The following is a 12,504-nucleotide window of genomic DNA, read 5'->3' as shown; positions in this document are numbered from 1 at the left end:
ATTATATTTAGGTATGATCCTTGTATCCCCAGTCTCTCCAACACCTTTATCATAAATGGGTGTTGAATTTTGTCAAATGCTTTTTCAGCATCTAGTGAGATGATCATATGGTTTTTTTCTTTCAGTTTATTTATATGATGGATTACATTGATAGATTTGCGTATGTTGAACCAGCCCTGCATCTCTGGAATGAAGCCGACTTGATCATAATGGATAATTTTTCTAATGTGCTCTTGGATTCGGTTTGCCAGTATTTTATTGAGAATTTTCGCGTCGATGTTCATGAGTGAGATTGGCCTGTAATTCTCTTTCTTGGTTGTGTCTTTGTGTGGTTTTGGTATTAGGGTAACTGTAGCTTCATAAAAGGAGTTAGGCAATGACTCTTCTGTTTCTATATTGTGGAATACGTTAAGGAGTATAGGTATTAGCTCTTCCTGGAAGTTCTGGTAGAATTCTGCATTGAAACCATCTGGTCCTGGGCTTTTTTTGGTAGGGAGATTTTTGATAACAGCTTCTAATTCTTCGCGACTAACAGGTCTATTTAGATTGTTCACCTGGTCTTGGTTCAACTTTGGTATATGGTACTTATCTAAAAAAATGTCCATTTCTTTTACATTTTCCAACTTTGTGGCATATAAACTTTCATAGTAAGATCTAATGATTCTCTGAATTTCCTCTGTGTCTGTGGTTATGTCCCCCTTTTCATTTCTGATCTTATTAATTTGCATGTTCTCTCTCTGCCGTTTGATTAACTTGGCTAGGGGTTTGTCAATCTTGTTGATTTTCTCCAAGAACCAGCTTTTTGATTCATTGATTCTTTGGATTGTTTTCTCTGTTTCTATTTTGTTGATTTCAGCCCTCAGTTTGATTATTTCCAGTCTTCTAGACCTCCTGGGTGAATCAGCTTCTTTTTTTTCTAGATCTTTCAATTGTGCTGTTAATTCTCCAATGTGTGCTTTCTCCGCTTTCTTTAATTGGGCACTTAGTGCTATGAACTTTCCTCTTAGCACTGCTTTCATTGTGTCCCATAGGTTTGAGTATGTTGTGTCTTTGTTTTCATTAAATTCAAGGAAGAGTTTAATTTCTTTCTTTATTTCTTCCTTGACCCAGGGGTGATTTAGTAGTTGACTGTTCAGTTTCCATGAGTTTGTTGGCTTCCTGGGGGGAGCATTGTTGTTGAATTCTAATTTTAGTCCATGGTGATCTGACAAGACACAGGTAGTTACTAATATTTTTTTGTATCTGTGGAAGTTTACTTTGTTACCGAGTATGTGGTCAATTTTCGAGAAGGTTCCATGAGCTGCAGAGAAAAAGGTATATTCTTTCCTATTTGGGTGGAGTGTTCTATAGATGTCTGTTAAGTCCATTTGATTCAATACCTCCAATAGGTCTCTCAATTCTCTGTTTGGTTTCTGTCTGATTGACCTGTCCATTGGTGAGAGAGGAGTGTTGAAGTCTCCTACTATTAGTGTGTGTGGTTTGATGACCGCCTTGAGTTCTAGAAGAGTTTCTTTTACATATGTGGGTGCCTTTATATTAGGAGCATAGATATTCAGGATTGAGACTTCCTCCTGATGAATTGTTCCAGTTATGAGTATGAAATGTCCATCTCCATTTCTTCTGATTGATTTTAGTTTGAAGTCGATTTTGTTAGATATTAGAATGGCCACGCCCGCTTGTTTCTTAGGTCCATTTGCTTGGAAAACCTTTTCCCAACCCTTTACTCTGAGTAGGTGTCTGTCTTTGTGGTTGAGGTGTGTTTCTTGTAAACAGCAGAATGTTGGATCCTGTTTTCGTATCCAATCTCTAAGTCTGTGCCTCTTTATAGGTGAATTGAGTCCATTGATATTAAGTGATATTAATGACCAGTGGTTGTTGACTCCGGTCATTTTTTTTTTTGTTAGGTAGTAGAGTATATGTGTTTTTCTTCTTTAATTTGTGCTTGTGAATGGTCGCTAGATGTTCGAGTTATTGTAGGCCGTGTTGGGAATGTTGGATTCCTTCGGTAGTGATTTTCCTTCTAATATTCTCTGTAAGGCTGGATTAGTAGCTACGTATTGTTTAAATTTGTTTTTATCCTGGAATATTTTGTTTTCTCCGTTGATAGTGAACAGTAGCTTGGCAGGGTATATTAGTCTGGGTTTGCATCCATGGTCTCTTAGTTTCTGCAGTACCTCTATCCAGGATCTTCTGGCTTTCATGGTTTCCATAGAGAAATCCGGTGTAAGCCTGATAGGTTTACCTTTATAAGTTACTTGACCTTTTTCCTTTGCAGCTCTTAAAATTTTTTCTTTAATATTTATGTTTTGTGTTTTGATTATTATATGACGCGGGGATGTTTTTTTCTGATCCAATCTATTCGGTGTTCTGTATGCTTCTTGAACCTTCATAGGAATATCGTTCTTTAGGTTGGGAAAGTTTTCTTCTATAATTTTGTTGAATATATTTTCTGGGCCTTTGATCTGCAGTTCTTCTCCTTCTTCAATCCCTATTATTCTTAGATTTGGTTTTTTTATTGTGTCCCAGATTTCCTGAATGTTTTGTGAAGAGAATTTGTTGGATTTGCCGTTTTCTCTGACCAGAGCATTTATTTTCTCTATGGTATCTTCAGAATCTGAGATTCGTTCTTCTATCTCTTGTATTCTATTGGTTATGCTTGATTCTGTAGTCTCCGCTCGTTTACCTAGGTTTTCCATATCCAGCCGGTTCTCGTTTTGTGTTTTCTTCATTGCCTCCATTTCAGTTTTCAATTCTTGGACTGTTTCCTTTACTTGTTTGATTGTTTTTTCTTGGTTTCTCAGGGTATCACTCACGGATTTACTTATTTCTTCAAACTTTTTGTTATATTTCTCATCCATTTCTATACTCATTTCTTCAAACTTTTTGTTATACTTCTCGACCAGTTCCTTAAGGGAGTTATTCATATCCTGTTTAAGGGACTCTATTGCTTTCATAATGGCACTTTTTTCCACTTCATCTGGGTTAGAGTGCTCAAATCCTTCTGTTGTAGGGTCGTTGGGATCTGATATTTTCATGTTGTTTTTCAGATTGTTGGAGGAGGTCTTGCCTTGGCGTCTGCCCATCTCTTTGATCCAATGCTCTCTATTGGAACTTCTGGTATCGGGTCAGGTTCCCTTGTTGGGCAGGGAGTTCACTGACAGAATGCCTACCTTTCCCCAGGCAGGGTATTGAAGCACAGGCACTCCCTCTTTCCGGGATGCCCCTACAGAGCAGGCCCAGTGTGCAAGGCAGCTGAACTGGGGAAATTTTATGGCCTCAGTGGGAGGGGAGAAATATAGAAATTTGTACCTGGATGGAAGCTGGGATGGCAGGCGGGAGAGCCTAGCAGTGTGGACACAGCACTGCAGGCTGACCTGGGAGTCTATGGGGTCGGGGAAAGTCCTAGCTCCTCCTCGCTGGGCCCCTGCCGCGGGCCCGAATCAACTCACCACTCCGAAGGCCCTCTGGATGGAAGCTGGGATGGCTGGCGGGAAGCTAGCAGGGTGGAGCAGGTAGAGCAGGCTGACCTGGGGGTCTATGGGGTCGGGGAAAGTCCTAGCTCCCCCTCGCCGGGCCCCTGCCGTGGCCCGAATCAACTCACCACTCGGAAGGCCCTCTGGATGGAAGCTGGGATGGCTGGCGGGAAGCTAGCAGGGTGGAACCAGCAGGGCAGGCTGACCTGGGAGTCTATGGGGTCGGGGAAAGTCCTAGCTTCCCCTCGCCGGGGCCCCTGCCGTGGCCCGAATCAACTCACCACTCGGGAAGGCCCTCTGGATGGAAGCTGGGATGGCTGGCAGGAAGCTAGCAGGGTGGAGCCAGCAGGGCAGGCTGACCTGGGTGTCTATGGGGTCGGGGAAAGTCCTAGCTCCCCCTCGCCGGGCCCCTGCCGTGGCCCGAATCAACTCACCACTCGGAAGGCCCTCTGGATGGAAGCTGGGATGGCTGGCGGGAAGCTAGCAGGGTGGAGCCAGCAGGGCAGGCTGACCTGGGAGTCTATGGGGTCGGGGAAAGTCCTAGCTCCTCCTTGCTGGGCCCCTGCCGCGGGCCCGAATCAACTCACCACTCCGAAGGCCCTCTGGATGGAAGCTGGGATGGCAGGCGGGAGAGCCTAGCAGTGTGGACACAGCACTGCAGGCTGACCTGGGAGTCTATGGGGTCGGGGAAAGTCCTAGCTCCTCCTCGCTGGGCCCCTGCCGCGGGCCCGAATCAACTCACCACTCCGAAGGCCCTCTGGATGGAAGCTGGGATGGCTGGCGGGAAGCTAGCAGGGTGGAGCAGGTAGAGCAGGCTGACCTGGGGGTCTATGGGGTCGGGGAAAGTCCTAGCTCCCCCTCGCCGGGCCCCTGCCGTGGCCCGAATCAACTCACCACTCCGAAGGCCCTCTGGATGGAAGCTGGGATGGCTGGCGGGAAGCTAGCAGGGTGGAACCAGCAGGGCAGGCTGACCTGGGAGTCTATGGGGTCGGGGAAAGTCCTAGCTTCCCCTCGCCGGGGCCCCTGCCGTGGCCCGAATCAACTCACCACTCGGGAAGGCCCTCTGGATGGAAGCTGGGATGGCTGGCGGGAAGCTAGCAGGGTGGAGCCAGCAGGGCAGGCTGACCTGGGTGTCTATGGGGTCGGGGAAAGTCCTAGCTCCCCCTCGCCGGGCCCCTGCCGTGGCCCGAATCAACTCACCACTCGGAAGGCCCTCTGGATGGAAGCTGGGATGGCTGGCGGGAAGCTAGCAGGGTGGAGCCAGCAGGGCAGGCTGACCTGGGAGTCTATGGGGTCGGGGAAAGTCCTAGCTCCTCCTTGCTGGGCCCCTGCCGCGGGCCCGAATCAACTCACCACTCCGAAGGCCCTCTGGATGGAAGCTGGGATGGCTGGCGGGAAGCTAGCAGGGTGGAGCCAGCAGGGCAGGCTGACCTGGGAGTCTATGGGGTCGGGGAAAGTCCTAGCTCCTCCTTGCTGGGCCCCTGCCGCGGGCCCGAATCAACTCACCACTCCGAAGGCCCTCTGGATGGAAGCTGGGATGGCTGGCGGGAAGCTAGCAGGGTGGAGCAGGTAGAGCAGGCTGACCTGGGGGTCTATGGGGTCGGGGAAAGTCCTAGCTCCCCCTCGCCGGGCCCCTGCCGTGGCCCGAATCAACTCACCACTCGGGAGGGCCCTCTGGATGGAAGCTGGGATGGCTGGCAGCTCCTTTCTTACTCACAGTGTTCCCCTCTCTCCCCAGAAATCCTGCCTAATCTATTCTGCCAAGATTTTTGCTATTCCGTGTTTTATTAAGGTATTAATAAAATGCTAATTTTATTAGCATTCAGGTACCTTCAGCAGGTGAGTCAAAACATAGTCACATCTTCATGCCATGTAAACAAATATCCTGCAACATACAAGACGGACATCAGAAAATCTGGGAGATACTTGTCTACAACTACAGTCACACTTGAGTATCTCAAATAACTGAATTAAAAATCCATGTAATTATATTTGTATTGACTCATATTTTATAGTATACATAATAATTTATATTTAACATGTTGCATTACTATATTGATAGCATATTATATTTTACATAATCAATATATTAAATTTTTAGTGTTTTTTTAGTTAGCCTTGGTTGGACTGAAGCTCCTTTTCAGACCAGACCAGTCTTGGACTCATATCCTCCTTGGACCTTCCATATCTTCCCCAGTCCTGGAATCAGAATCACACACTACTGTACTCATCACCCAAATATTTTATTCTAGCATTTTAAAATTTTTCTTGAGATGTTATAATTTTCTTAGCATGTGTTCCTAAATGATGAAAACAATGCTAAATTTGTTTTTCTTGAGGATGATGATATTCCGTTGCTACCTTTCTGGGGCACCTGTATTCTAAATCCAAACTCTTCAAGCCTGTTTTCCAGCTCTGAAGCAATCTGACACCCTCTTGTGACCTCTGCAAGCACCTGCACTCACAGACACAGACCCACAGACAGACACACCCACATAAATACATATAATTCAATATAATACAAATAAATCTTAGTAGAACTCCAACTCTGCTTTATAAACTGCCTAGTCCTGAAACTCTTTTTGACATCAAAGGTATGAACCTTGGTTTGGCCTGAGCCGAATTTCTCTGAAAATCTAGAGCAGTTCTCATCCTGTGGGTAATGATTTCTTTGTGGGGAGGAGGTAGAATGACTATGCCACAGGTGTCAAGTATCAGATGTCCTGCATATCAATTTATTTATTGTACTGATTCAGAAAATAGCAAAATTACAGTAGCAATGATATAATTTTATGGCTGGAGTCACCACAATACAAGGAACTCTATTAAAGGGGCACAGCGTCAAGAAGATTGAGAACCACTGATCGAGAGGCATTTCTTGGGCTGGTGAAGGTGGCAGTGGGATGTGTCTTTCTGTCCCCACACCAGTATCCAAATATTTCCATATTGGAGCCTGATGTATGAGCCAGACTGAATGACTCATATTTGACTCCAGAATATATGATCTCTTATTCCTGGAGAGGTGAGAAGTGTGTTCACTGCCTTTGGACTCTGACTTCCAGCTCTCTCTATTCTGATTTAGTATTCTAGGGATAAGGTCTCTGGATCCTTAGCACACAGAGACCTCTTACCCAGCTCTGGTGCCCCCTTATTAAGGGATATCCTCAAAACTCAGAGTTGTAGCAACATGGTACTCATGTTTCCAGAGTATCACTGCCTTTTGAGTGGTAGTCAAAGCAGGAAAGGGTTGGTAATTACAAAGTAGAAGTGTGCTGACAGGATACAGAGGCATAGTGAGGCATGGAACCGCCCCTGAAATACAAATGGTGCTTCTTTCTCACAAAGATTTAAATTTCTGTCTTGGTGTAGCTGAAACTCAACATCTTGACTCTGATGAGTGCAGCAGAGCATACTGAGGCTTTTGTGGGCATGCTCAGTACTACAGACAGTCTGCAGGAGGGCCAGATGAGTATGTATTTAGTGCATATTCAAGTCAAATTACAAGAGCAGAGAGTTACTTGCCACGGACTGGGAAGAAAGCAGAGGCCAGAGGAGTTGAACCTCATGCCTATGTACCTGTCACAGCGGGTTTCTGTAGAACCTGAGGATGTAGACAGGAATTTAGTTAGCTAAAAGTTTGTTATATTAGTTATCTTATAGGGGCATTATAATACTTAGGAAGTTCTTGTGTGGGAGAAATGAAATTTAAATTGCCATTCAAAAAACGAAGTAACGTTTTTGTTGCTGTTTGCTTGTTTCTTTGTTCTTAATTTGTTAGTCCACTCTTTCCCCAGGCCTCTGATTAATGACCCTCTGTTGAATCACACCAAGTCCCTGTGGAACATGCTTGCTCTACAAGTCCCACAGCAAAGGCAAATTCAAACAACTTTGCAATGTGCACAGTGACAAGAGCTGCCTGGAAAGCTGGAGCTTTTGCTTTGTAGATCTGTTGTGACAGAAACGGATGTAAGGAGGAGACAGGAGGCAATGAGTACAGGCTGACCCCGCCCAGAACCAAATCCTTTGCATTTTGAGCTCCTAGTAAATTATGGAAAAAGAATATAATGGGTTTTCTACTTCAGACTTCAGGAAGGATGATGTGGGATTCCCCTATGCATGCTGTGAATAGCATTGGTGAATAAAGAAACTGTCTTGGCCTGTGGATAGGGCAGAACTTAGGTAGGCTGAGAAACCTAAACTGAATGCTGGGAAAAAAAGAGCAGAGTTAGGGAGATGCCATCGGGCCCGGCCTGAAGCAGATCCTGGAACATTAGCCTGTAAGCCACAGCCATGGGGTGATACACAAATTAATAAAAATGGGTTAAATTAATATATAAGATTTAGCCAGTATAAAGGTAAAGCTAATGGGCCAAGCATTTAATTTAATTAATACAGTTTCTGTGTGATTATTTTGGGTCTGGGGTGCCGAGAGGTCAGATAAACCAAACATCCTCCCTACAACAGAAGGAAGTAAAATTGTGGTTTTTGCAGCTTGAAATTGTCAATGTTTCATTATACTTCATTGTTTAATCTTCTTTTTTCCTTTTTTTTTTTGTCCCTCCACCCTAATTTTTTTCATTTGGAAAAAGTTACTGGATTTTGGGAAAACAAGACTAATATTTACCAAAATACAAAATCCATGACAAAATGTTAATTCTTATCACTTAAGCCAAGTATTCTCCTAAATAAAACATTATTATTATTTTTATTACCTTTACTATCATCATCATTATTATTATTAACTGTTGATACTGCTGCTGCTGCTTCTGCCAGCTGCTGACTGACTAATTCTTTTTATTTTAAGAACTTCTTTTTTTAATTAGGAACTCAATCCATTTGGTGTATTTCAAAAGGTGCAATACTTTTTTTTTTCATTTATCAATGAAAGAGTTAGAAATTATCCTCCCTCCCCAAATCAGCAAGTGGAAAACAAATACCCTTGAAAGTCACAGTCACATACAGAGTGCATCCTAGAAAGAGGGGTAAGACAGATTCCATCCACCTTCATGAGTTTCACCAAAGACTAGATCCACTCAAGGGTGGAGAGAAAAAGGCAGCTTTCAAGAAAAAGCATGTTATTAAACGAGGCATTTCTACACTCCTTCCTAAGAGCACCAGGTGGGGACACATTTGCTAAACTACGCCTGGGGAGTCCAATGTGGAAATAATCTGTCCTCCTCCTTAACGGCTGTCCACTGGCTAAAAAATTTAAAAAAAAAAAAACAAGACTAAGAAACAACCCCACACACACCCCAAAAGTAGAGAAGGGCTGGGAATAGGGAAACCCAAGATGCCCCAGATTATTCTCCAAAATGGAACCAGGGAGCAGCTTTGACAATTTGAATTAGTCTGTTATAAAGTCATCACAAGCATGCCTTGCTTTAAAAAAAAAATAAAGTGGGTGGGGATTTTGTTGTTGTTTTTTAAAACAAGAAAACAAAAACTAGCACTCATCACTTTTCAGACAATATACAATTATTCAAAATTAACTGTTACTGGAAGGGCAGGGGGCATACCAATGAGCCTTGTCTCACATGAATGCATGTAGGTAGGTGCAAGACATCTGTCATTATTGCAGAAACGAATTTTAGTTTTTAATCTTTAGTTTGATTTAAACATTGCTTTTAGTATGATGGCAACACCAGCTCTGCAGAAAGGGCTCTGGAGAGGCGTTCATAGCAGCACACACCTGCGGCTCTTCTTTGGTTCTGGAGGTTCCAGGGCAGTCAATATTGCTTCATCAAACACATTCCTTAGGCCTTTCTGTGTGAGAACAGAGCATTCCACATACTTGACAGCCTTCAAATCCTGGTCCAGCTTTTCAGCAGTCTCTGGAGCGATAGGCTTTTGTTTGTTCTTGGCAAGTTTCTCAATAGTAGAGGGATCATCTCTGAGATCAATTTGGGTCCCAACAAGCAAGAAAGGAGTCTTTGGACAGTGGTGAGTTATCTCAGGCACCCACTTTTCTTTCATGTTTTCAAATGAGGATGAAGAAACCACTGAAAAGCATACTAGAAAAACGTATGTTTGTGGATAACTCAGCGGTCGTAATCTGTCATAATCCTCTTGCCCTGTAGTATAAAAAAGTCCAAGAGTATATGGCTCTCCACCAATCATAACTGTAACTGCATAGTTGTCGAAAATGGTACATTTTCCGATGGAATTTGTTTGTTGTATAGGATATCAGGAGACATGTTTTACCAACAGCACCATCACCAACAACAGCACACTTAATTGTCTGCATTGCGGAAATAGTTTTGTATCCACTTTTAATATTTCAAATTAGATGTTGACCTCAACTTCTCCGTCGGGGTGTTGGCAGCCCTGACTAATTCTTTGAGACAGTCTTTTACTATATTTCAAGCTTGCTCCCTTTGCACTAGCAGCGTTGACTTTTGAAACCAAATACTTACCCAACAGGAACATACCTGTTGCGAATGTGGATCTCCTGTCCAAAGGCCAGATGTTGTGTAACCGGAGGAATTCTGCAACTTCACTCCTTTGAAACCATAGCTGGTTCTGTGATTGAAGCAGGTTTTTATAATTTTTTATCTTTTATTTTTATTTTTTTATTTTATTTTTTGCTTTTTCAAAACAGGGCTTCTCTGTGAAGCCCGGGCTGTCCTGGAACTCACTCTTTTAGACCAAACTGGCTTTAAACTCAGAGATCACTCTACCTCCCTCTGCCTACTGAGTGCTGGGATTAAAGGTTTGAGTCACCATCACCTGCCTCCCTTTTTAAATAAAGCCAAAACCCAGAAGAGCAGTATTTAATTTCTTTGCTTTTTCAGAGATCATTTCTAATATTATTTCATAATAAAGACACAAAAGTTATCTTCAACTGTACTGTGGGAGACATTAGAGTTTAGGAGATGTATGTATACACAGTTTGTAAAGGTGGAAGAAAAATTACCATTTATGTATCAAAATGAAACAGACAGTATCAGATTTTTTTACCACTGTAAATACAGAGGATGACCAGTAAATCTTGCTGTTGATAATGTATATGAAATGTTTGGCTAGAATCCTGCTGTAAAACCTGGGTGATTACATGCTTGCAGTCTTTTCTAGAAGACATATCACGTATTGTTCTTTAACTCAATCCAAAACTTTCCATTTTTTTTTGTTTCTGTCCTCCTGTTTTGTATTGACATTTTACACTTTCCACACACATTGATTGTTCCATTAAGGTGACTACATTAGAAACTCCCTCAGCTATTTTCAGGAACAGTACACATTATTAAGAACTCTACCTTACTGTGCCTTTAATACAGAGCTGACACCTCTTTATATCAAATATTGCCTCCTTCCTCTCCACTCTCCCTAGTCCAGTAAAAGAGAGAGAGAGAGAGAGAGAGAGAGAGAGAGAGAGAGAGAGAGAAGCTCTGCCCACTCTCTTCACTCTTCCTTTCTTTTCTGTCTTTCTGTCTGAGGAGACAGCTTTCTGCCCCTCCCCCCCCCTTTCTCTGTCTCTCCCAATCTCTTTTTCCTTCATAGTCCCTGTAAATCAATAAACTTCACATTCAAACTCTTTCTGCATGGCGTATTTGTCTCCTGACAGAGTTTGGAACCTCCTACCATGGGACATACCACAAAGATCTCTCTAGCTCAGGCCTTACCCACCTTAGGACCCTCCAGGGTCCCACTCATGTCATCACAGCAACACGGGCATCTCCTCTCTTGCTCCCAGTCTCCCCAGAAATCTTGCCTAGTCTATCCTGCCTAGTTATTTTCCATTGAGTGCTTTATTAAACCAATCAAGTGCCTTAGGCAGGTGAGTCAAAACATAGTCACATCTTCATGCAGTATAAACAAATATCCTGCAACATTCTTGGACATCAGAAAATTTGGGAGACACTCATCTCCAACTCCACTGACAGTTGAGTATCCCAAATAACTGAATTGAAAATCCTTCTGACTACATTTCTCTTAATGCATATTTTAATAGTACATATAATAATTTAAATTTAATATGTTACATTACTGTATTGATTATATATTATATTTTATATAATTAATAAATTAATTTTTTAGTTTTTTTGTACATAGTCTTGGCAGGTCTGGAACTCCTTATACAGTCCATTCTCAATATGTAGCCTTGAACTCAAGAGAGATCCACCTGCCACAGCCTCCCAAGACCTGGAATTAGAGTCATACACTGTAGTATCCATCACTGAATTATTTCATTGTAGTATTTTAAAATTTATCTGAATTATTTACAGTTTTTTGGCATATGTTCCTAAATGATAAAAAACAATGCTAATTTTTTTTTCTTGAGGATGGTGACATTCCATTGCTAGTCTTCTGGGGCACTTGCATTCTAAATCCTAACTCTTCAAGCCTGCAACTCCAGCTCTCGAGCAACCCGATGCTCTCTTCTGACCTCTGCAGGCACCTGCAGTCACAGACACAGACCCACCGACAAGAACACCCTTATACATATAATTAAATACAACACAAATAATCTTAGAAAAACTCCAACTCTGCTTCATAAACTGTCTAGCCTTGAAATTCTTCTTGACATCAAAGCTATGAATTTTGGTTTAGCCTGAGTCAATGGTCCCCGGAAATCTGAGCAATTCTCACCCTGCGTGTTGTGACTTCTTTGGGGGGAGGGAGTTGAACGTTCATGTCACAGCAGTCACTTATCAGATAGCCTGCATATCAATATTTACATTCTTATTCAAAACAATAACACACTACAGTAGCGATCAAATAAATTTATGGTTGGGGTCACCACAACATGACAGTCTTAAAGGGTCACAGAACTAAAAAGGTTGAGAACCACTGGTCTACAGTCATATCTAGGACTAGAGAGGGTGGCCGTCGGATGTGTCTTTCTGTCCCCACACCACTTATCAATCATTTCTATGTTGGAACCTGTTGTATGAGGCAGACTGAATGTCTCATAATTGGCTCAAACATAAATGATCTCTTATTCCCGGAAAGGTGAGAAGTGTGTTTACTGACTGTGAACAGTATGTCTCCAGCTCTCTCCATTCTGACTCTGACTCTGAGAGGTTCAGCCTCT

At 42.8% G+C, this 12,504-nt stretch overlaps 1 protein-coding gene and 1 pseudogene across 1 annotated transcript in view; one reads left to right on the top strand and one right to left on the bottom strand.

The window, feature by feature from the left end:
- LOC125395974 (C-type lectin domain family 2 member D11-like) overlaps positions 1 to 12,504 on the top strand; it is a 188,574-nt gene that overhangs the window by 15,695 nt on the left and 160,375 nt on the right. The gene's annotated exons all lie outside the window — the stretch shown is intronic.
- Positions 8,871 to 9,814, bottom strand: LOC148122575 (cell division control protein 42 homolog pseudogene; annotated as a pseudogene).

Source organism: Myodes glareolus, chromosome 3, assembly GCF_982192425.1.
Source record: "Myodes glareolus chromosome 3, mMyoGla1.1, whole genome shotgun sequence".
NCBI classification, from domain to species: Eukaryota; Metazoa; Chordata; class Mammalia; order Rodentia; family Cricetidae; genus Myodes; species Myodes glareolus.
This window is presented reverse-complemented; position numbering and strand designations above follow the sequence as displayed.